We start from the raw sequence: 1,993 nt of genomic DNA on the forward strand, positions 1-1,993 counted from the left end.
CATTAAAAAGGCTTAGTGACATAATAGGTACCTTGATTAAGGTAATTTCATTCAAAGATTCAATCTTTATTCATTAATACACATTTCGTGACGTCAAAGCGAACTCGAATATGTTGAACTAGATACTCTAATTTTCTTTCAAAGATTATATCTTTATACATTAAAATGGTCTAGTGACATATTAGATACCTTCATTGAGGTAATTTCATTCAAAGTTTTAATGTTTATACATTAAAATGGTCTAGTGACATAATAGGTACCATGATTGAGGTATTTTCGTCTAAAGATTCAATTTTTAGTCATTAAAACACTCTTTGCGACTTCGTAAGGAATTTGAAAAAGTTAAACTCAAAACTCTCATTTTCTTTCAAAGATTCAATCTTTATACATTAAAAGGTCTGATGACGTAATAGTTACCTTGATTGAGGTAATTTCATCACAGATTCAGTTTTTACTCACTAAAACACTCTTTGTGACATCAAAGGAAACTCGAATAAGTTTAACTCAAAACTCCTATTTTCTTTCAAAGATTAAAACATTGTATAATAAAATGGTCCAGTGACGTAATAAGTACCTTGATTAAGGTATTTTCATTCAAAGATTCAATCTTTACTCATTAAAGTACTCTTTTGGACGTCAAAGGGAACTCGAATAAGTTTAACTCAAAACTTTCATTTTCTTTGAAAGATTTAATCTTTATAGATTAAAAAGATATACGGACATAATAGGTACCTTGATTGAGGTATTTCTTTCAAAGATTCCATCTTTTGTTATTAAAGCACTCTTCGCAACTTCATAGGGAACTCGAATAAGTTAAACTCAAAACTCTAATTTTTATTCAAAGATTCATTCTTTATACACTAAAAGGGACTAGTAACATAATAGGTACCTTGATTGAGATAATTTCTTTCAAAGATTCAATTTTTACTCATAAAAACACTCTTTGGAACGTCGAAAGGAACTCGAATAAGTTTAATTCAAAACTCTCGTTTTTCTTTTAAAGATTCAATCTTGAAACATTAAAAAGGTCTAGTGACATAATAGGTACCTTGATTTATGTAATTTCTTTCAAAGATTCAATCTTTGCTCATTAAAACACTATTTGTGACGTCAAAGCGAACTCGAATAAGTTTAACTCAAAACTCTCATTTTCTTTCAAAGATTCAATCTTGATATATTAAAAAGATTTAGGGACGTAATTGGTACCTAGATTGTGGAAATTTCATTCAAAGATTCAATCCTTACTCATTAAAGCACTCTTCGTGACGTCAAAGAGAACTCAACCAAGTTTAACAAAAAACTCTCATTTTTTTTCTAATATTTAATCTTTATATATTAAATTGGTCTAGTGACATAATAGATACATTGATTGAGGTATTTTCATTCAAAGATTCAATCTCTACTCATTAAAATACTCTTCGGGACGTCAATCGGAACTCGAATAAGTTTAACTAAAAACTCTCATTTCTTTCAAAGATTCAATCTTTATACCTTAAAATGGTCGAGTGGTATAATAGGTACCTTGATTGATGTATTTTCATTCAAACATTCAATCTTTACTCATTAAAGCACTCTTCTGGACTTCAAAGTGTACTCAAATAAGTTTAACTCAAAACTCTCATTTTCTTTCGAAGATTCAATCTTTATAGATTAAAAAGGTCTAGTGACATAATAGGTACCTTGATTGATGTATTTTCTTTCAAAGATTAAATCTTTAGTTATTAAAACACTTATAGCAATTTCATAGGGAACTCACATATGTTAAACTCAAAACTCTAATTTTCATTCAAAGATTTAACCTTTATACGTTAAAATGGTCTAGTGACATAATAAGTACCCAAATTGAGGTAATTTAATTCAAAGATTCAATCTTTACTCATTAAAACACTCTTTGTTACGTCAAACGAAATTCGAATAAGTTTAAATCAAGACACTCATTTTCTTTGAAAGATTTAATCTTTATACAATAAAATGGTCTACTGATATAATAGGT

Source organism: Cornus florida, unplaced genomic scaffold (genome assembly GCF_030987335.1).
Source record: "Cornus florida cultivar Cherokee Brave unplaced genomic scaffold, ASM3098733v1 CherokeeBrave_3.0.0_Hap2_Chr01, whole genome shotgun sequence".
Lineage (NCBI taxonomy): Eukaryota > Viridiplantae > Streptophyta > Magnoliopsida > Cornales > Cornaceae > Cornus > Cornus florida.